The 24,497-nt window shown below is 32.3% G+C and overlaps 1 protein-coding gene across 1 annotated transcript in view; it reads left to right on the top strand.

The window, feature by feature from the left end:
• Window positions 1-24,497, top strand: part of LOC130450287 (uncharacterized) — a 156,658-nt gene that overhangs the window by 93,189 nt on the left and 38,972 nt on the right. The gene's annotated exons all lie outside the window — the stretch shown is intronic.

Genomic DNA, 24,497 nt, shown 5'->3' with positions numbered 1-24,497 from the left:
CCCAAATTTTTTCCAAAAGCGAAAAAAATCATTAGTAAACTTCAAATTTATAACGTTATTCATAAAGGCGCCCAAATTTTTTCCAAAAGCGAAAAAAATCATTAGTAAACTTCAAATTTACAACGTTATTCATAAAGGCGCCCAAATTTTTTCCAAAAGCGAAAAAAATCATTAGTAAACTTCAAATTTAGAACGTTATTTATAAAGGCGCCCAATTTTTTTTCAAAAGCGAAGAAAATCATTAGTAAACTTCAAATTTATAACGTTATTCATAAAGGCGCCCAAATTTTTTCCAAAAGCGAAAAAAATCATTAGTAAACTTCAAATTTATAACGTTATTCATAAAGGCGCCCAAATTTTTTCCAAAAGCGAAAAAAATCATTAGTAAACTTCAAATTTAAAACGTTATTTATAAAGGCGCCCAATTTTTTTTCAAAAGCGAAGAAAATCATTAGTAAACTTCAAATTTACAACGTTATTCATAAAGGCGCCCAAATTTTTTCCAAAAGCGAAAAAAATCATTAGTAAACTTCAAATTTAGAACGTTATTTATAAAGGCGCCCAATTTTTTTTCAAAAGCGAAGAAAATCATTAGTAAACTTCAAATTTATAACGTTATTCATAAAGGCGCCCAAATTTTTTCCAAAAGCGAAGAAAATCATTAGTAAACTTCAAATTTATAACGTTATTCATAAAGGCGCCCAAATTTTTTCCAAAAGCGAAAAAAATCATTAGTAAACTTCAAATTTAAAACGTTATTTATAAAGGCGCCCAATTTTTTTTCAAAAGCGAAGAAAATCATTAGTAAACTTCAAATTTATAACGTTATTCATAAAGGCGCCCAAATTTTTTCCAAAAGCGAAAAAAATCATTAGTAAACTTCAAATTTAGAACGTTATTTATAAAGGCGCCCAATTTTTTTTCAAAAGCGAAGAAAATCATTAGTAAACTTCAAATTTATAACGTTATTCATAAAGGCGCCCAAATTTTTTCCAAAAGCGAAGAAAATCATTAGTAAACTTCAAATTTATAACGTTATTCATAAAGGCGCCCAAATTTTTTCCAAAAGCGAAAAAAATCATTAGTAAACTTCAAATTTACAACGTTATTTATAAAGACGCGTAAATTTTTTCCAAAAACGAAAAAAATCATTAGTAAACTTCAAATTTGGAACGTTGTTTATTAAGGCGCGTTAATTTTTTTCAAAAACTGAAAAAATCATTGATAAACTTTTAAATTTACAACTTTATTTATAAAGGCGCCCAAATTTTTTTTAAAAGCGGAAAAAATCATTAGTAAACCTCAAATTTAGAACGTTGTTTATAAAGACGGGTTAATTTTTTCCAAAAGCGAAAAAAATCATTAGTAAAGTTCAAATTTAGAACGTTGTTTATTAAAGTGCGTTAATTTTTTTCAAAAGCGAAAAAACTCATTAGTAAACTTCAATTTTACAACGTTGTTCATTAAAGTGCGTAAATTTTTTTCAAAAACTGAAAAAATCATTGATAAACTTTTAAATTTACAACGTTGTTTATAAAGGCGCGAAAATTTTTTTTCAAAAGCGAAAAAAATCATTAATAAACCTCAATTTTACAACGTTGTTCATTAAAGTGCGGGAATTTTTTTCAAAAACTGAAAAAATCATTAATAAACTCTAAATTTACTATGTTGTTTAACTGCTCCTTCAGATCCTGCAGGAAGTTTTTCTAATTCAATTCAATTCTTATCAATTTTAAGAGGTTAAATGAATAACTAATTACAAATTTAGGTAAATCCCCAGGTATAGTATGAAAATTGACAAAAGAACCAGACATTCATCGTTGAACAAGACTTTTGATTCAGTATATCTTTGGTATATATGTTATCGATACAGAATTCAAAATAAAAACGAAATAATTTGAGTTTCTTTTCAAAAATATTCTTATTTTCTTAGCTTAACTTAACTTTGATACCTTTCTAGCTTTCCAGGTGTAAGGCTTGTTAGAGTTGAGTCATTGCGTGGTTCTTTTTCCATAGCTATTCCCATTAATTCCTATCCTTTGTCTTTCATTTTATCTCCTAGCGTCTTATTCTTCGTTTTTCACTTGCAATCTTCTCTCCAGCTCCTTTTTTGTTTTCGTCAATTCTCTTTTATTATCTAAACATTTTGTGCAAACAAATGGGCGCGTAATAAGTTTCGCTGATTTCTAAAAGTGATTTGCTTTTTGCCAGGAAGCTAATCTGCGTGTTATACCAATGAGTCGCTTCCTCACGACAATTGTTACTAGCGTTGGCTCCAAGTCCTCTGTGGTCGCCGAGGATGGTAGTCAAGGAAGCAAATTTAGTTGATAGTTTTTTGTTAATATCGTTTTCTCTATGCCAAATACAAAGGATATACTGGAATGGGTTATAAACCACAGGAATTTTGATCTAAACACCTCAGTCATAAGCTTTTGAAGTCTGTATTGACGTTAATCCAATTAAATGGATCCTTTATGGTGTAGGAGGGTAGATTATACTTTACATGGGGGTATTGTGAATTTGTTACCCACGATGGAAGACTCTTGAAGGGTTTCCTTTGGTGATATACCATTGTCGTCCAAGACATTGTTGATAAATTCTGAATATGTATAATATTATAATTAGTTTTCTTTAAATTAGTTGTAAACAAGTTTGTTGACAACATGATTGATAAAAAATTAAATTGTTATAAAATGTTTTTCGCTAACAGGGGTCGTTCACAATGTATCTGGATCAATAATATTCATAATATCTTCTATATCTCAAAGGACTTTTACATATTTCTCGTAATTTCGATTCACTTTTACTATTTCCCTTCATATTTATCATTTGTTTCCAAATTTAATAGAAACTACATTACAAACAACTTGTCCAGGTCCGCATTATAATATTCAATTTCCAAAATCAGTGAATCATTTGAAAGTAAAGATAAACGACACAAAAAATTAATCCCGTGGAATCCCTAAATTGAATCATTCACTAAATCGAATAATAATGAGATATTAATGAGCGTAAATAAGATATTATACATATTTTGGTAGGTATTTTTAATAATATATCCGGTTCAGAGTCAGTATTTAGTTGTGAGCTGTATTAAAGGTCAAATTAGTCAAAAGTTTTGCGAATAATAATACATGTGGCAACCTTGGTTTCAATATCAACCATCAAAAAGTCAAATTGCAGATTCGGTGAATGTTCTTTTAGTTAGAACAGTTGAAAAGAAACGACAACATCTGTGTACAGATGCTCAACAAGTAATTTCGACTGTTTGTAACCGATTTTGTAGTCGGGGAATGTCCAGAAGAGATGCTATCCAGGAAACAATGTTTTCGACAAATACTTCTCAGACTACAATCTAAAAAAATTGCAAATTAAGTTGTGGCGATGAAAAAGGAATTTGTGGAAAATTAAACCCCAATCTTTGGTATGCATAAACATGCCAAAACTTCAAGATATTCGAAAAATTGGAAACTTAAAAAAACATTGTTTTGGATTTGGAACAGTAAATAAAAGGTATACAGTGATGGAAAGTAGTCGTTTAATAAAGTTTAGAAACGACCAACATGGTTTTGAAAAATTATTTTTGTATGGGAACTTAAAAATAACTTCTTCTCGCTCTATATTTAAAAGTTACAAGTAACTATGTTCACAAAAATACTATTAAAACGTCAAAAAAAGGTAACATGATATAAGAAGTACTTTGTATTAATTGTCATGTTGTTAACATAGGACAAACATCATGATATTTGGAAAATAGATTAAGAAAACATCTGTAGATTGAATATTGAAAAAAAAATCCTTCTTCTCTGAATGAAACGGTGAATATGATAAATCTATTTATCTATTTCTACTTATTTAATAAAATTCTGTATACTTTTTAAAGCACTGTATTATTTAAAAATTGACATTTTGAATAAAAGTTTGATTCAATTGGAAATAATTATGGAGGTGAATATTGAATAGTTTCAAATGAATTCGATGGAATACAACAAATCTTGTCACTCCACAAAAATCATCAAATTTTCTCATTTCGTAAATCGTAGTAAAAGAATGGGCTTTACGTACAGAGTATCTAAAAATAAAATTGCAAAACGTGTGCTCTGTAGGTGATTATATTTGTAGCTCCTGTAGATCCCATAATTTTCCGTATTCTAAGCATCTTCATATTACCATTCATCTAGTTTTTGATTCGTCTGTTTTTCCCCTTGGGAATCATTATTTCGTAGTTCTTACTATGAGCTAAGAGAAAGAATATAAGATGATCGCAATTTAGATTTGATTCTCATCTAGAAATTCTCAAGCAGTAGTTTGAATATTTTATTATGTAATAGTGGACGAACAAACAAGTCCGAAGAGATAATAATTAAATTAAAAATCACGACGAACAGGTTGACATTTTGCACGTTTTTTAAAATCCCAAATATTGAGAATCGAAAATATATACTAAGGGTGCTCAAACCAAACAAAAATTGATACGAAAAATGTCTTAACTATAAACCGGTTTTAGTATTTCAAACCTCATCAGCATCAACATCAAATTCGATTCTATAATTCGAATAAATTACAATCAGGTGATAAATAATAATTGATTGTTGATGTTAAATTGAAATTTGTTTTTAATATACCTGTTTACTCAATGTATCATACAATTTTTTGTCTGAACTGATTCTCCAGTCGTTTCGCAAAGTGTGAACTGATTATTATGAAAATTTCAAATATTAGTGCCAGTAGTATTTATATTTTTGATCAAAAAAATCTATAAAATAGAAGTACCTACTGCAAGCAAATACGACTTCTTCTAGTCTTGAAGATCGTTCACCAAGGTCGTGAATCTACCTTGCTAACACCATCTGGGGGCTTACCTTCTGTCTTGCTTCGCACTCACAAAAGAGGTGTTCGGTGGTTTCCTTTGGTTACCTGCTGTAACGACAAGAGCTGTTGGGAGTTTCTCCAATATTCTTCATATGGTTGTACAGCAGACGCTGTTCAGTAAGCATACTAGGAATTCTCTTCAGCTCGTCTTTGTTCAATGGAAAGTCTTCTTGAGACCAATTGGTGGAATAGGAAAGAAATATTTCGATTGTTTCAGAAGTCTTATTCCATATTTCTGATTTCTTGTCGTTTTTCCACTTCTTGGTGACCATGAATTTTCATCAGATAGTTCATTGCCGTATATTCCGGTGTGGTCAGGTACCCAGTAACTTAATTGGTTGATCCCGTTGATTTCAAAGATTCCATGCAGTCCCATAGTAGCTTTGATTCAATTTTATTACAGTTAAGTGTTTGTGGGGCTGCGCATAGCTTCTGGGATCATATATTCCTGTCCCTACTTGTCCATTTTCCGTTTTCTAACCATCAGTGTAGAATAGTTCTTGTTCGCAATCAAATCCTTAACATTCCTTTAGAATACTGAGATGCCCGGTCAGGTCGACGGGCTCCATATTCTGTTCCTTCATTGCCCACTCCATTGCTTCACTTTCTATGACTGAAAGTCTTCAAAGGGGGCAAACTAAAATGACTTGTAGTACTGCCGTCAGACATGCAAGGCTATTGCAACTGATCTAGGGTTGTTTCCCCAATTTTGGTTTGTAGTAGACATTTGCTGGTATTGTTGTGGTATATACGAAGACATTTTCTTCTCTCTCAATGTCATATTTTTCTGCGGTTTTATCTCACGTACATTTTTTTTACTTTTTACTAACTCTATAAGTGTATAACAGCGATTTAAAGATGGACGGAATGGATAAACCGCCTTGGACTGCCAAAAGAAACTTTTGTTGGGCTCTAATTTTTTTGAAAGTCATACAAAGTTGTTTTGGAGCCATATATCTAGATCACTGATTTGTCACGTGTACAGATTTCAATACACCAGTCGACGCGTGTTCTATTTTGTACACCAGATTATGTTGGATCCAAAGGAAACAATTTTTGTCCACGATTCTTCAAATTCACCTTTTTTTACAGTGTTGTAGGATGGGGCTGCATAGCTTTATAAAGTATCAAGATGTTCATGATGATTCTTGTGAAAACAAAACGAAACGCACTCTAATGATTAAGATATATCGTTGAGGTTATGTTCAACAATGTAAAGTGGCTTTCGAATTGATATCGAAGATATATATATATATGAAGAAAAAATACTTAATAATGTCTGCAAAACATACTTTTTTGTTACCAAATTAGTAACTTCATTCGCGAAATTATTATAATGAAATTATAAATTAAAATATTTCGAAAATGTCAACTTGTTCGAAAAAAAATTCAGTAGTTCGTTTAAATCGAAAAATTAAAAGACCGAAATTTAGATATGTTATATTTCTTTTTTGTTTCTTTCATCGCATCACGGAAAATCAGATGGTAAGACTTAGATTTGGTTTTATTTGTATTATGTTAGCTTATTGTTTGCGTAGTACCGGAAAATAGATAATGCCTGTTTGTTTAGTTTAATTTGATGTTAGCAAAATATATATATAGACGTCAAATATTGACTTTATTCTCTTCGGAACACTATACACTTTATAGAGTCTAGATAAACAACAATACATACAATTCGTCACTTTGATCAGTACCGTAAATTAGAAGAACGCTAGATGGTTAACAAATGTGTTTTTTATCACATAAAAAGTATTATTTGTCACATTATTGTGAATATTTTTCATTATTATTTATATTAATACAGTTATTTATCGTTCCTAATATCTTTAAACGGTTTATTTTTTCCTACATATCAATTTTATTAATTTAATTAACTACCTGAATCGATTATTGTGTACGTGTTGAAATTAGGTATGAATTATGTCATTTTCCAGTTGAAATTCGTACTATCGAAAAAAGAAATATAAAAACACCGATTTTAAAGAATATTCTCCTACAAAACAATTTTCAAATAAAAGATATTTGTCAAATATTGACAAATACCTGTCAAAAAGACATCTCATAAAACTAAAATGTATTAGGATGTTTTTGGATACAAATGAGAAGTTTTGGGCTCTCAAATTTGTTTCTAAATCACCGAAAATCACGGAATCTAAGACTGTTATTTGTGTATCATTAACTTAACCGACCAAACACTAAAAATCAAGCTAAATCGTATCATCCAAGTACCTATGTGCTTAAAAACATATCTGAATCCTTAGAACAAGATTTCAAACGACCTAACTTATCACAAAATATTAAAGATATGTTAGATGAACCGAAATGCTTTTTCCAAAATGAGTTAGATGATCTTATGTGAGATTTAAATCTTTCTAAAGGCTTCCGACAAGGATGTTTATTGTCTCCCCTACTATTTAACCTCTACCAGTATCCAGCGAATCCATCGAGAATACAACTGGACGCATAAAGATCAATGGAAACATTATAAACAATCTTCGTTACGCAGATGATACCTTCAATCTCTTATGGACGTTATTGTAGAATATAGTGAACAAGACTCCATGGAAACCAGCGTCAATGTCAACCAGCAATGCGACCCAAAACTCGAAATCAGATCGAGAATTGAGCAAACGTGGAAAAATCTGAGCAACATGAGGACGCTTCTGGCAAACCGCAACCTCAGCCTGAAACTCCGGACCAGAATGCTTCGCAGTTACATATTTCCTGTTCCTCCGGTCACGGAGAAGAATGTTGATGCGTTCGAAATGTTTTATGCCATACGTCAATTCCGTAACTAGGTTTGTTTAATCTTTCCACAGTTTCTTCATTCCATACGTTGTTATTTTCTGTTTCAATTCGTTAATATCCAGGATCCACAACCACAGATCAACATTGATAGAAATACTGTCTCGTAGATTATCGTTTTCTTGAAAAATACCCTGTATAATGAATACAATCGTCTCTGGATACTTTAGCTTGTTAACATTCTTCTTTTCGTGTAATATTTTCATTATTTCCATGTTTTGTGTGTTTATATGCGTTCGTATTGTTTAATTCCATTACTCCGTTTATCTATTCTGTTTTGTAGAACTATCTCGTCCATTTTGGTTGTAAATACGCAGTATTGGAACCAACCAAAGAAGTATCCACTATAATAATTAATAACAATGAAATTAATGAAAAGATACCGTTTACAGAAAACGATTTTTGACCATGCCATAATTTAAGATGATATTAATAATATATTTCGATGAATTTATCAAAATTTTAACTATCTACCATTCCTCTTATTTACAAAAAATGATGCACACTCTGTACAAGGTGTACATCAAGATATTTTGCATAGTACGCACTCGCACACAAATTGTTTACAATGTATAGTAAATTATTTCTGTGTATGTAGTCTAATGTAAAGCACAATAAACTAAAACAAGGTTCATTGATTAAATATTTAGTAGGTATCAAAATTGACATTGTATGTTCAACATTTTGGAAAACAAATATGAAAAAAAGCGATCACTATTATTTTTTCTAATATACAACCCATAATAATGTTCAAATAACATTTATTTTCCATGTCGTGATTGTATATGCGAAAAACTCTTTTGAAAATTGAATATTGAAGTTGACGGCACGGAATAGGTCTTAAACAATAAAATAGAAATTTGATTGACCCACAACATCAATCAAGACAAGTTTAAATGCAAGTTATATGATTAGAAAGTTGTTGATAACAAAAAGATTCTATGTTAAACGAGTTTTCATTAAATTTCTGGCTAACTGGTAATAATACCCATCCAAAACTAACCAGGTAGCTATTCTAGACGTATAAGTCTTGATTTTACTTACAAGCTCCAGATGTTCGCAGTAGAGTACGAAGGAGACTTGGTGATGAAGATTACTAGCGATCAAAATTTTTTGCTGACTCCATAATCCATTCAAAATAATACACTTTAACATTATCAAGCAAATTCGAATGGTGTCCCTACTTATTGCAGTTTTTGGTCATCCCCAACTCTAGTCGTCGGTCAATATGATACAGCCCCGTTTGAATTTAGCTGCCCAAAATTTTGCGATCGTAACTGACGGCAGCTGAATGCTCAATTTTTTCCTTTTCAAGAAATATCTTCAAAACAATCCACTCGTACGATTGTCAAATAAGCTTCAAAAAAAGCTGAAACTTCTGTAGGTGTTTCCATCGCAATATTCAACCGTTTAACTTGTTGATCGACAGCGCCTCCCACTTAACAATTCTCCTTTAAACGATCGATGCAACTTGTTGCATATTGTATTTACCGTCGAATTCACAATCCCGAGAATTAATCAAAATTTCATAAAGGTTCAAACAAAAACTATGATTTCTAGTGAAAATCGACATTTTCACTTAAAAAATTGAAGTTTACAAAGAGCAGTTATCACTGAGGCACGGATCTGGAGAATACGCTGGATGGTATGTCGTCTGCTTAATATGATGAGCGCCTGGATTATTGTTTTTGATCAGCAGAGATTGTCAGAAAGCTTCTGGACTATTCACATTCAAATTAATCTCTTTTTTAACTTGATGGGTATGTAAATAAGCAAAATAAGCCATTCATCTTAAAGTAACAACGTCGAAAAAGCTTTAAAGTAAACACTAAAGAATAAAACGTTAACGGGAAAGGGTACACAATTTTTTGGTACTATAACGACAAAACTTATTAAAAAAATATCAACCTGATTTAGCTACTTTGGTCTTTTATTAGAGGTTATAGGAAATTTTAAATTTATTTCACAGAAATTATCAAAATTCGTTAATATACAATGTAAATATTGATGCCTACATCTGGCAATAACTTGGAACGTTTTACTTTTTCATTTATGTATTGATTCAATCTGGTAACCAACGAAAATAATAATTAAATGAAAAACTACTATTTTTGAAGAAGAGAACTCGATTGAACTCGATATATTATAAATATTTAGGCCTCTTTTTGAAATAAATATTAAGTAAAATTACGTTAGAATCAACATCAAGAAAATTATCCAAGCTTCAAAAGTAATCGTCCTCCTTCTCGTCATCTATGATGATGTCTTTTTCATCAGCTATACTCCAAAACCATTTTCCAAAGTATTTCAATTACTGTACCATGGAATATTTGAGTTAAGGTCACTCCAGATAGAACGAACTCTTCAAGGACAACTCCGAAGCACCAGGATAACCTCGTATTTCGTTTCGGGGTCGTACTAAAACAACCCACTTTCAAACATAGGATGTTGTTTTGTCTTTTTTGTAAGGTTTTTCTGCTTAACGATTAACGTTTAGTTCGTTTGCAATCACTCGAATCGTTAACTAAAGATATTGGTGAAATCCCCTTATCTGTTGGTCTCTTTCCTTGTCTTCCACGCTTTCAATACTCTCTTTGAACATTCTCTAGCAACGAAACAATTGTCCACGTCTCATAGAATCACCTCCAAACAATTTTAGTACTTTACTATAAGTTTTAGTCGCCGTATCTTCAAAAAATGATCTGTAGATGGAAAAAATAAGTATGGATAGGCTAATGTTACCATATTATACACAAGAAGTTAGTGTTTGAATAGAACCATGCGTTGTTTAAGTCCAAAGGGCTTTAACCTTCCTCCAGATCTCGTTTATATCTTTTCAGCTAAAGATGAAACTGTTCATCATTTTTACGAGTTTTTAATAAATACCATGGAGCTGCTGCATTTAGCTTTTTATTTCCAACGATTAATACAATAGTTGTGTACAAAACAGTCTCAAAATAAACAAAAAACTTTGTTGTATACATACTGTAACCTCGTAAATAGATCAAACGTGTGTTTTTTTAGCAAAACAAAGTGAAGCGTTCTAAATAATGATAACTATTTGTGAATAGGCATTGTTCCCAAAGAAAAACGGCAAACGTTGAAAACGTATACGTAATATATCTCGTTTACACTGAGAAAAATTCCATCTTCTCATTTTCCATAATATATTTCTATCTTTGTAGACTGTATAGTGTGCTTACGTACGTAGTCTCTTGTACAGTGAAGTAGTTTGCATGAAATATCGTGAATTATATTATTTTTACGTGATGGACAATAATTTTTAGAAAATTTTTTCATAAAACTTTCATGATGTACGTTTACGAGGGCGTTTTGACTTTCTCAATTGTTGTCATCCGTCAAAACAATTCCAATAGCATCTAGATCCAAATTTCGAAATTATTTCTCAACTATAATTTCAAATTTTCATAATAATTGGAAAATCGTGTCAAATTGCCATCGTAGAAAATCGATTTTGTATATAAAAAAAATTTACTATTCTTTAATTCTTGCTTTTCTCTTATGCTGTTTGTTATGCATTTTTTTTGTACCATACACATTTTTGCTTAGAAAGCCAAGCAACTGGGAACTTTTGGTATGAATTCAAATTCAAATTTATCAAATTAACAGTAATATAAACAGTTGTACTTAAAACAAAATAATATTAACGAAATAGCACAAGAATTTTTGACGTTACGTACAGAGTGCTTACCAAAATTACTAAAATCACTAAAATTTAAAATAAACTCAGTCCAATCGCAACCTTGTAAGATTGATTTCTTCTGAGGAAATTTGGTTATAGAAAAAACATAATTTTGCGTTTCTGAAATCTCTCAAGAATTCATAAAGCTCCGGGACTTGATTCAAAAAATTCTCGTACGAACTTTAAATGCCTATAATTCATCAACGAAGGGTCGTATGAGAAATTTTTTATGCCAATGCCACTCTCGAATTTTGTGCATCAGTCCCGGAACATCCTGTATAACGATATAATAAAAAAACGGGAATTGTTCCCGTTGTGACGGCCGAACGCCGACTGACACCTGACGCTCGCAGAAGCTAAAATGTAGTAAAAGATCGACGCGCGCATAGCAGCACTCAACTTTACTTATTATTATTTTGTTATAATTGATCTTAATATCAATTGAATGATTTTTTTTCTTTTAAACAATAGTGTATGTTAAATTAGCTTTAGTTTTATATACATATATAATCGTTTCTCGAGATATACGTTAGAAATATTTTCTTTGTACGTTCTGCATGAAATTTTTCCTTGTTAAAAATTATGAACACTCTTGGTGCAATTCGAAACGTAGGAAAGTATGAAAGTTGAATTATTTATTGAACTAGTTAAAATGGAAACCAGTACCCCGGAGAAGAACTTTACAAAGCGATTCATTAATAGATGTAAAAATTTAACACAAAAATATCTGTTTCGAGATTTGTTTGCAGTCGAAATAAAAGAATTAATTTTGTTTGTTTCTTCGACGATACTATTGGATTTTTTTATCATATTTAATGATGGAATTAAGCAAAATATTTACACTCATTAATGAATCATACTGTATATAAAGTATGTAGAATAATGCTTCATAGTAAATTTAATGGTTTTTTCATTCAGCCATTACTTGCGATTAGAATAATATTTATTCTCGTTAATTGCCATCGGAATTTTACTTAGTCTAACTTGTTATTTGTATTGTCGTCGATGTAACTGTGGTTGATTTCTATCCTCGTAGTTTTTTTACGGCTTTTCATTAAATTTAACTGGTTATTGAGGATGCCTCAGAGATTCAGTACCGAATGGGCAACTAAAAACGGCCCTCGGCCATACCTCAAGAAGGAAATAACCTTTGTAAAGGGGTAGATGTTACACAGTGCAAGATCTGGTGAATAAGGTGGGTGGTCTAGCACTGGGATGTTGTACTTCGATAGAAAACTTTTGAAGAGCAGTACGGACTGAGGCACAAGTTTTACACGTACTTTTGGAATGTTAAAATTTCCATGTGAAATATTTTAATTCCTATGGATTTAGCAATCGCAGGAATACTTAGCCGACGGTCATTGAACAAGATTATCGACTATTTCATCCGGAGAAACGTCTTCTAGGCCATCTTGAAAACGCTTAAACCAGTCAAAAATACGTGGATATTACAAACATTCATTACCGTACAGTTTCTTGTGAAATTTCATCACAATCCGTTGTTCTGTTTTTACATATATCGTTTTTTAGACAAAACAACAAAAAACAGAGCACGGCTATACTGGTTTATCTACAGATAACGTCTTCTAGGCCATCTTGAAAACGCTTAAACCAGTCAAAAACACTTGGACATCACAAACATTCATTGCCGTACAGTTTCTTGTGAAATTTCATCACAATCCGTTGTTCTGTTTTTACATATATCGTTTTTTAGACAAAACAACAAAAAATAGGACACGGCTACACTGGTTTATCTACAGATAACGTCTTCTAGGCCATCTTGAAAACGCTTAAACCAGTCAAAAACACTTGGACATCACAAACATTCATTGCCGTACAGTTTCTTGTGAAATTTCATCACAATCCGTTGTTCTGTTTTTACATATATCGTTTTTTAGACAAAACAACAAAAAATAGGACACGGCTACACTGGTTTATCTACAGATAACGTCTTCTAGGCCATCTTGAAAACGCTTAAACCAGTCAAAAACACTTGGACATCACAAACATTCATTGCCGTACAGTTTCTTGTGAAATTTCATCACAATCCGTTGTTCTGTTTTTACATATATCGTTTTTTAGACAAAACAACAAAAAACAGAGCACGGCTATACTGGTTTATCTACAGATAACGTCTTCTAGGCCATCTTGAAAACGCTTAAACCAGTCAAAAACACTTGGACATCACAAATATTCATTACCGTACAGTTTCTTGTGAAATTTCATCACAATCCGTTGTTCTGTTTTTACATATATCGTTTTTTAGACAAAACAACAAAAAATAGGACACGGCTACACTGGTTTATCTACAGATAACGTCTTCTAGGCCATCTTGAAAACGCTTAAACCAGTCAAAAACACTTGGACATCACAAACATTCATTGCCGTACAGTTTCTTGTGAAATTTCATCACAATCCGTTGTTCTGTTTTTACATATATCGTTTTTTAGACAAAACAACAAAAAACAGAGCACGGCTACACTGGTTTATCTACAGATAACGTCTTCTAGGCCATCTTGAAAACGCTTAAACCAGTCAAAAACACTTGGACATCACAAATATTCATTACCGTACAGTTTCTTGTGAAATTTCATCACAATCCGTTGTTCTGTTTTTACATATATCGTTTTTTAGACAAAACAACAAAAAACAGAGCACGGCTATACTGGTTTATCTACAGATAACGTCTTCTAGGCCATCTTGAAAACGCTTAAACCAGTCAAAAACACTTGGACATCACAAATATTCATTACCGTACAGTTTCTTGTGAAATTTCATCACAATCCGTTGTTCTGTTTTTACATATATCGTTTTTAAGACAAAACAACAAAAAATAGGACACGGCTACACTGGTTTATCTACTGATACGGTGGACATCGATTCAGGAAAACGTCTTCTAGGCCATCTTGAAAACGCTTAAACCAGTCAAAAACACTTGGACATCACAAACATTCATTGCCGTACAGTTTCTTGTGAAATTTCATCACAATCCGTTGTTCTGTTTTTACATATATCGTTTTTAAGACAAAACAACAAAAAATAGGACACGGCTACACTGGTTTATCTACTGATACGGTGGACATCGATTCAGGAAAACGTCTTCTAGGCCATCTTGAAAACGCTTAAACCAGTCAAAAACACTTGGACATCACAAATATTCATTACCGTACAGTTTCTTGTGAAATTTCATCACAATCCGTTGTTCTGTTTTTACATATATCGTTTTTAAGACAAAACAACAAAAAATAGGACACGGCTACACTGGTTTATCTACTGATACGGTGGACATCGATTCAGGAAAACGTCTTCAAGGCCATCTTGAAAACGCTTAAACCAGTCAAAAACACTTGGACATCACAAACATTCATTGCCGTACAGTTTCTTGTGAAATTTCATCACAATCCGTTGTTCTGTTTTTACATATATCGTTTTTAAGACAAAACAACAAAAAACAGAGCACGGCTATACTGGTTTATCTACAGATAACGTCTTCTAGGCCATCTTGAAAACGCTTAAACCAGTCAAAAACACTTGGACATCACAAATATTCATTACCGTACAGTTTCTTGTGAAATTTCATCACAATCCGTTGTTCTGTTTTTACATATATCGTTTTTAAGACAAAACAACAAAAAACAGAGCACGGCTATACTGGTTTATCTACAGATAACGTCTTCTAGGCCATCTTGAAAACGCTTAAACCAGTCAAAAACACTTGGACATCACAAATATTCATTACCGTACAGTTTCTTGTGAAATTTCATCACAATCCGTTGTTCTGTTTTTACATATATCGTTTTTAAGACAAAACAACAAAAAACAGAGCACGGCTATACTGGTTTATCTACAGATAACGTCTTCTAGGCCATCTTGAAAACGCTTAAACCAGTCAAAAACACTTGGACATCACAAATATTCATTACCGTACAGTTTCTTGTGAAATTTCATCACAATCCGTTGTTCTGTTTTTACATATATCGTTTTTAAGACAAAACAACAAAAAACAGAGCACGGCTATACTGGTTTATCTAAAGATAACGTCTTCTAGGCCATCTTGAAAACGCTTAAACCAGTCAAAAACACTTGGACATCACAAATATTCATTACCGTACAGTTTCTTGTGAAATTTCATCACAATCCGTTGTTCTGTTTTTACATATATCGTTTTTAAGACAAAACAACAAAAAACAGAGCACGGCTATACTGGTTTATCTACAGATAACGTCTTCTAGGCCATCTTGAAAACGCTTAAACCAGTCAAAAACACTTGGACATCACAAATATTCATTACCGTACAGTTTCTTGTGAAATTTCATCACAATCCGTTGTTCTGTTTTTACATATATCGTTTTTAAGACAAAACAACAAAAAACAGAGCACGGCTATACTGGTTTATCTACAGATAACGTCTTCTAGGCCATCTTGAAAACGCTTAAACCAGTCAAAAACACTTGGACATCACAAATATTCATTACCGTACAGTTTCTTGTGAAATTTCATCACAATCCGTTGTTCTGTTTTTACATATATCGTTTTTAAGACAAAACAACAAAAAACAGAGCACGGCTATACTGGTTTATCTAAAGATAACGTCTTCTAGGCCATCTTGAAAACGCTTAAACCAGTCAAAAACACTTGGACATCACAAATATTCATTACCGTACAGTTTCTTGTGAAATTTCATCACAATCCGTTGTTCTGTTTTTACATATATCGTTTTTAAGACAAAACAACAAAAAACAGAGCACGGCTATACTGGTTTATCTACAGATAACGTCTTCTAGGCCATCTTGAAAACGCTTAAACCAGTCAAAAACACTTGGACATCACAAATATTCATTACCGTACAGTTTCTTGTGAAATTTCATCACAATCCGTTGTTCTGTTTTTACATATATCGTTTTTAAGACAAAACAACAAAAAATAGGACACGGCTACACTGGTTTATCTACAGATAACGTCTTCTAGGCCATCTTGAAAACGCTTAAACCAGTCAAAAACACTTGGACATCACAAACATTCATTGCCGTACAGTTTCTTGTGAAATTTCATCACAATCCGTTGTTCTGTTTTTACATATATCGTTTTTTAGACAAAACAACAAAAAACAGAGCACGGCTACACTGGTTTATCTACAGATAACGTCTTCTAGGCCATCTTGAAAACGCTTAAACCAGTCAAAAACACTTGGACATCACAAATATTCATTACCGTACAGTTTCTTGTGAAATTTCATCACAATCCGTTGTTCTGTTTTTACATATATCGTTTTTTAGACAAAACAACAAAAAACAGAGCACGGCTATACTGGTTTATCTACAGATAACGTCTTCTAGGCCATCTTGAAAACGCTTAAACCAGTCAAAAACACTTGGACATCACAAATATTCATTACCGTACAGTTTCTTGTGAAATTTCATCACAATCCGTTGTTCTGTTTTTACATATATCGTTTTTAAGACAAAACAACAAAAAATAGGACACGGCTACACTGGTTTATCTACTGATACGGTGGACATCGATTCAGGAAAACGTCTTCTAGGCCATCTTGAAAACGCTTAAACCAGTCAAAAACACTTGGACATCACAAACATTCATTGCCGTACAGTTTCTTGTGAAATTTCATCACAATCCGTTGTTCTGTTTTTACATATATCGTTTTTAAGACAAAACAACAAAAAATAGGACACGGCTACACTGGTTTATCTACTGATACGGTGGACATCGATTCAGGAAAACGTCTTCTAGGCCATCTTGAAAACGCTTAAACCAGTCAAAAACACTTGGACATCACAAATATTCATTACCGTACAGTTTCTTGTGAAATTTCATCACAATCCGTTGTTCTGTTTTTACATATATCGTTTTTAAGACAAAACAACAAAAAATAGGACACGGCTACACTGGTTTATCTACTGATACGGTGGACATCGATTCAGGAAAACGTCTTCAAGGCCATCTTGAAAACGCTTAAACCAGTCAAAAACACTTGGACATCACAAACATTCATTGCCGTACAGTTTCTTGTGAAATTTCATCACAATCCGTTGTTCTGTTTTTACATATATCGTTTTTAAGACAAAACAACAAAAAACAGAGCACGGCTATACTGGTTTATCTACAGATAACGTCTTCTAGGCCATCTTGAAAACGCTTAAACCAGTCAAAAACACTTGGACATCACAAATATTCATTACCGTACAGTTTCTTGTGAAATTTCATCACAATCCGTTGTTCTGTTTTTACATATATCGTTTTTAAGACAAAACAACAAAAAACAGAGCACGGCTATACTGGTTTATCTACAGATAACGTCTTCTAGGCCATCTTGAAAACGCTTAAACCAGTCAAAAACACTTGGACATCACAAATATTCATTACCGTACAGTTTCTTGTGAAATTTCATCACAATCCGTTGTTCTGTTTTTACATATATCGTTTTTAAGACAAAACAACAAAAAACAGAGCACGGCTATACTGGTTTATCTACAGATAACGTCTTCTAGGCCATCTTGAAAACGCTTAAACCAGTCAAAAACACTTGGACATCACAAATATTCATTACCGTACAGTTTCTTGTGAAATTTCATCACAATCCGTTGTTCTGTTTTTACATATATCGTTTTTAAGACAAAACAACAAAAAACAGAGCACGGCTATACTGGTTTATCTAAAGATAACGTCTTCTAGGCCATCTTGAAAACGCTTAAACCAGTCAAAAACACTTGGACATCACAAATATTCATTACCGTACAGTTTCTTGTGAAATTTCATCACAATCCGTTGTTCTGTTTTTACATATATCGTTTTTAAGACAAAACAACAAAAAACAGAGCACGGCTATACTGGTTTATCTACAGATAACGTCTTCTAGGCCATCTTGAAAACGCTTAAACCAGTCAAAAACACTTGGACATCACAAATATTCATTACCGTACAGTTTCTTGTGAAATTTCATCACAATCCGTTGTTCTGTTTTTACATATATCGTTTTTAAGACAAAACAACAAAAAACAGAGCACGGCTATACTGGTTTATCTACAGATAACGTCTTCTAGGCCATCTTGAAAACGCTTAAACCAGTCAAAAACACTTGGACATCACAAATATTCATTACCGTACAGTTTCTTGTGAAATTTCATCACAATCCGTTGTTCTGTTTTTACATATATCGTTTTTAAGACAAAACAACAAAAAACAGAGCACGGCTATACTGGTTTATCTAAAGATAACGTCTTCTAGGCCATCTTGAAAACGCTTAAACCAGTCAAAAACACTTGGACATCACAAATATTCATTACCGTACAGTTTCTTGTGAAATTTCATCACAATCCGTTGTTCTGTTTTTACATATATCGTTTTTAAGACAAAACAACAAAAAACAGAGCACGGCTATACTGGTTTATCTACAGATAACGTCTTCTAGGCCATCTTGAAAACGCTTAAACCAGTCAAAAACACTTGGACATCACAAATATTCATTACCGTACAGTTTCTTGTGAAATTTCATCACAATCCGTTGTTCTGTTTTTACATATATCGTTTTTAAGACAAAACAACAAAAAATAGGACACGGCTACACTGGTTTATCTACTGATACGGTGGACATCGATTCAGGAAAACGTCTTCTAGGCCATCTTGAAAACGCTTAAACCAGTCAAAAACACTTGGACATCACAAACATTCATTGCCGTACAGTTTCTTGTGAAATTTCATCACAATCCGTTGTTCTGTTTTTACATATATCGTTTTTAAGACAAAACAACAAAAAACAGAGCACGGCTATACTGGTTTATCTACAGATAACGTCTTCTAGGCCATCTTGAAAACGCTTAAACCAGTCAAAAACACTTGGACATCACAAATATTCATTACCGTACAGTTTCTTGTGAAATTTCATCACAATCCGTTGTTCTGTTTTTACATATATCGTTTTTAAGACAAAACAACAAAAAACAGAGCACGGCTATACTGGTTTATCTACAGATAACGTCTTCTAGGCCATCTTGAAAACGCTTAAACCAGTCAAAAACACTTGGACATCACAAACATTCATTGCCGTACACTTTTTTGAATAAATTATAAGTGCCAGTTGCAGTTTTCCAAGTTTCATTTGGAATTTCATCACAATCCGTTGTTTTGTTTGCACATATATCGTTTTTACGATAAAACGACAAAAAACGGCCCCTTTACAAACGAAGACAACGGCTACACTGGTTTGTCTGCAGGCACGGTAGACATCGATTCAGGCTGAACAAATTAGTCATTGGCACGTGCTGTAGAAGTAACTCGTATGAGCCTAGTTGTGAATTTTAAAAAACTTTTCACCATATTTGCATTATAAGGTACGCGATACTTTAAAGAAAAATGGGTTTTTCTGAAAAATTTCTGAGGCATACTTCTAAATTATACTGGGTTAAGGATAATTTCTTATTTCATCGAGTAGAATTTGGATAGAAAAACATTTACGAATTGCAAATTTGCACCAAAAAATTCAATAGCTAAATAATTTATCTGAAATCTTATGTGTATATTTTCTATCTATTTATTATTATCTAGAAAAAACAATTCTTATACATTGTTTTATTCCACAATATCCAACGTGCAAACCATTCATGGCTATGTTCTTGCGTGTCTTGTAGCAAAGGGCTAAATTGCAAAATAATAATAATTTTTGTATATTATTAATTATCACTTCGCAACCAATATTTGTGTTTCCATGAATATACTTTTTCGTATGAAATTGATTGACATGAATTTAACGCTTTGCATGATTCTGAGCTAAGTTGATTGATTCAAAAATCTGAAATTTGATATTTCTAAAGTCTATATCAAAATTTCTTACACTGTTCATATATTTTTTAATTGAAGGAACAAAATATTTTTGTATCGAAGCTAAATACTAATGGAAATGTACAAATAGATTCCTTAGTATTTAGATTTCGTATTCGTATCTTGATAAAAGGAATCGCATAATAATAAACACCAACTACGCAATAGATAGATACTAATATTACTTATAATCTTATAGAGGCAACAAAAAATGGTTTAAAACTAAAATCCAGCCACAGGAATTATAAAATTTGGAATAACTGAATATAGTTTTACAATCAAACCAAAGGTTTTCCGATTTTCTTTAAAATAGCAGAAAGTTGTTTATTTTTCTCTATTATATGAAGTAGTTCGTATAGATTTTTTAAAAATATACTATAAACACGAGGAAATACTGAAAATTTCTTGTTTGTAGCCTACGGTTCATCATCTAGTCATACGCGTAATAAATATCCTTTTTCCCATATTTGTTAAGGCGGTAAGATTTTGGATCCTTGTACATTTTCATCAGTTTTTGACGTACAGATCTTCAACTACAACATTTCAACCTCGATATTACTTGTAAACATTCTCAAAATCTACTACATTATCATCTTAAACTGACAGATTTTTTTATCAGTTTGAAACTCAATTTTTTCTCATCAACGAAATAAGATTTTTCTGTTGTCCAACTGTTTTACGATCAAGTTGTTCGAGTTTGGAGTACTGTACAACGTCTATCTTGATAGTAGGATAGTCGAAACCAGTTTTTGCAGACCAAAAACCTTATAATAATGAGTTATTCAACAGCGCAACAAAAAGCTAATGACTTTCAAATATCAAATAACGAATTTTTTTCCAAATTAGCTGAAAACGTTCGTTATAAATGGCTGCCAAACAATCACTAAACAACGTGGCGTCTTCAAACTCTATTTTTCAAGCAACTACCGCCATCTACAGGTCAGGCCAGGTACTTTTAGTACCATACTGGTATCTTCCTCCCCTTTTCCGATTCCAATGTTTGTTTACGTTTGATTGACCCTCGTACTTTTCGAAAAATTAATTATACTTGAAAAAAAATCTAAATATCGATAGTTCCAGTTACTTTTCTCGAGTTATTCCAAGTTTTTAATACGTTCTTTTATTTATATTCCGGATAATTAATATACTGATCATTTTTTGTACCTAAATCGTCATTATTTAAGTCTCTTTCGATTGAAAATTAGTTTTTGAAACGTAAAATCGACAAAAACTTAGCAGCGTAAACAAATCAAAGAAATTTATACTAATAATTATATATAAATAATATTCTGTGATATTCCGATGTAGAAATAACTTTAAATCGGGCTATGTGCAACGACGGGCATTAAAAACAATGATTTGTTATTCATTTTTTAGGTGGTGTTTATTATATCAAAGCTTAATACAGAAAAATACGTTCTGTATTTTGTTTCGATGTTTTGTTTGATGCTAATTTCTTTATGCACCGTTTGTTTTATTTTTTTCTATACTTCTGCGCTCGCTACACTTTGCGCCACTGCCGATTTCTACATCCCATACGGCCCTGCTGTCAACTTAATATTTTGGTAAGTTGCCTTAGCTATTCTTTATGTCGCAGCTTACGAATGCACCGTTGAAAATAAACACTAACTTTGTTTTATTCATTCATACTAATTGCTTTAATTTAATTAAAAAATTCATTATGTATATGTGCCAACGAAAACCAAACGAGCCATCATCATATTCGATTAAAATGTCCCAATTATTAAAATATTTATTCGATGGAAATTGTACGCTCTAAATGGAATATTAAAATGGGGTTGCGCCGCGGTTGTCAATTACGAACTGACTGGGAATTCGACACGATGAAAAACTCCATGTTTATACAATTTCAATTACGAAAATTTCCCATCAAAAACAAACGTGATATCATTCCCAAATATGAGAAAATAAGAATTGATTATACTATAATTATAGTCCATTCATTTAGAGGAGTTTTAACAAAGCTGGTTCCTTCCAAAATTCCTTTTAAGTTACTGAGAAGGTACTAAAACATTTTCGGAAATACTGCTCGCTAATTTTTCTTCTTTATGATAGCTTTTTCTCAAACAACAAATGATACAGTTTTTACTATTCATTCTTCAGTTAGACTGAACAAAATTGGTGAAATTTCTGCATCCAGGGAATACCGAAGGGTAAATATATTTCCGCGGTCTTCCAGGTTGGCAGCCCCAACACCAGTCTAATTACAATGCCAACTGGTTACCGCCGTATTCATTCCAAACCTTTCTTCGTGCAAAAAATGAATCAATTAGGACGAAAAACATTATACATCAGAAGACATCGCATCTTATCACAATCCTGTGATAGCCGATTTAAAAACGAACTCAAAAAAGTTCAATAAAACTGGATACAACAGAGAACAAAACACAAATTGAAAAAGATATTAACAGCCGACTGAGACGAATAAAACAAGAAGTTGACAGTACATTTCCAAAATAATAGAAAAACACATTAAGTCCAAGACACAAAAAACAACAATGGAAGACGACAGAAAAATGTTAGGAAAAAATATAAACAGATAAAGAAATATGTAAAGAAATCGGAGAAGTAGCTGGTCCGTACAACAAGAAGACTCCTCATACCTTAAGGGATCCAAAACCATAGATGAAGAGCTTTGTATGTGTATATCAAGGAACTGGATATTGATTCTAGATCAGAAGTGATACATGCTACAAAGTTGACAAAAACAGAAAAGCTGTTGGACCTGAAAACATTCCAACAGAGATGCCAAAGATTATAAATGAAGAAAACGTAGAAATATTAGACTGAAGTTCTTTGAGACTGGTTAAAATCCGAATTCCTAACTTTTCCAAAAAAAAAAACAACGCCCAAAGCACTGCAGCGACTACAGACTTTAAAGTTTTATGAGTCACACTATAAATATATTCTTAAGAATCATCCACGATGTATTTTCAGTCTCTATCGGTTACGAAAAGGCATTCGATCGAGTACAACACAAATTAATAAATACAGGGTCTTTCAAAACTTTCGCATCACCGCAATAAGCGAAAAAAATCGATTTAAAATCACCAAATAATCACAAGTCTATAACGTAAAGTTAAAAAATGCGGCAGCAGCTAAATACTTTTATGGTTCTCTCGACCGATTGATAGGGAGGAACTTTAAACGTTCCACAAGCTTCGATTGGCTAAACCTTTGCGATTAATCTGTGCGTTGTAAAACATGTGATTGTTTGGTGACACAACTTGCAGGAAACTAGCTTATTTGGGACACATAATATGTGGTAGCGGGCTGATTATAATGGGTAAAGTTGAAGGTCTTAGAGGAATTGGAAGGAAACAAGCCACTTGGTTGAAGGATATCAGAGAATGGACTGGGATAAGAGAAGCAGGACTAGCTCAAGATAGAGAGAGTTTTGTCATGCTGATCGCCAACTTCAAAGGGATTTGATACGGCACGCTAAGAAGAAGATTCATCAGTGATACTATGAACGTTGCTTTGTTTGTCCTATAAACTTTTTCAACTAGATAATGTAACCCGTACCGAAAATTTTTACAACAATCAAGCAGATTTTTCAACTTGGTTTTCAACAAATCAGTATAACAAATTCGAAACTTTATTTATTTGTAAAAACGTGTAAAATCGACAGGGTGTTTTAAACAATCTGATTCTGGTTCATTTTTTTATATGTTTATAATCAACAGTGCTAAATTAACTCGCCATTAAAATTTCTGAAAATTAACCGCTGATTTTAGCATGTAGAAATTATTTAATTTGAGATCTCAAAATATCCGTAAGCTTTGGAATGATCGAATCAAATTAGCAAAATAAACTTCGTTAAACGAAATCGTTTAGATTAATTTCAATAGATAAAAATTGTGTTTTTATAGAAATAAATGCAAAAATATTAGAAATGGTATCACAAGAATGTAGTTAATTGATTAAATCGGATTATTTCGAACCAAAAATAGCGAATGCAAACTGATTTTTTTATTACTTACTTCTCAAACTTGGAGGTTTCGTAATGTATCATAATATTCAATAAAATGCGAGTTGTAGATATTTTTGATGTAGGTACTATACGATTAAGAGTCATACTACATACCCTGTATATCTTTTAAGCATTTTCTTTATTTAACAACATACTAAAACAGTTTATTTGCGAATCATATGTGATTTGATACTAGGGCTGCTACTTGACTTTTGAGATATGGCAACACTCATGTTAATATGTCAAATCTGACAATGACATAATGAAGTTTGACATTTTTAATGGCGA

This window comes from Diorhabda sublineata, chromosome 11 (assembly GCF_026230105.1).
Source record: "Diorhabda sublineata isolate icDioSubl1.1 chromosome 11, icDioSubl1.1, whole genome shotgun sequence".
In the NCBI taxonomy this organism is placed as follows: domain Eukaryota; kingdom Metazoa; phylum Arthropoda; class Insecta; order Coleoptera; family Chrysomelidae; genus Diorhabda; species Diorhabda sublineata.
Note: the sequence above shows the minus strand (reverse complement) of the source record. Positions and strands in the feature narration are given on the sequence as shown.